Source organism: Piliocolobus tephrosceles, chromosome 9, assembly GCF_002776525.5.
Source record: "Piliocolobus tephrosceles isolate RC106 chromosome 9, ASM277652v3, whole genome shotgun sequence".
Classification (NCBI taxonomy): Eukaryota; Metazoa; Chordata; class Mammalia; order Primates; family Cercopithecidae; genus Piliocolobus; species Piliocolobus tephrosceles.
In genome coordinates, this window is record NC_045442.1 from 130,775,717 (window position 1) to 130,776,248 (window position 532).

Below are 532 nucleotides of genomic sequence, written 5' to 3' on the forward strand. Positions count from 1 at the left end.
TTCCTTCCTTCCTTCCTTCCTTCCTTCCTTCCTTCCTTCCTTCCTTCTTTCTTTCTTGTCTTTCTTTCTTTGATGGAGTCTCGCTCTTGTTGCCCAGGCTGGAGTGCAATGGTGCAGTCTCGGCTCACTGCAATCTCTGCCTCCTGGGTTCAAACAATTCTCCTGCCTCAGCACCCCAGTAGCTGAGATTATGGGCGCTCACCACCACATCCAGCTAATTTTTTGTATTTTTGGTAGAGATGGGGTTTCGCTCTTAAGGACGTTGTTCATTAAGTATTAATTGGTGGCCTGCCGTTGAACTAATGTTAGTGTAGTACTGACATCATCAGCCACGGCAGAAACTTACTTGGCATCCCCGGAAAGGAGGGCAGGGAAGCATAGTGCCCCGAAACCGCCTCATTCTCCAGTGCTACTTCCAACTCTGAGCTGATGGTCTTTGTGAGTGGATCTGCCCTGGACAAGTAGTTCAGTGCAGCTGCCTTGGACAGGCAGGTTAAAAGTAACAAACCGCCACAAAACTCAGCTAATAAAA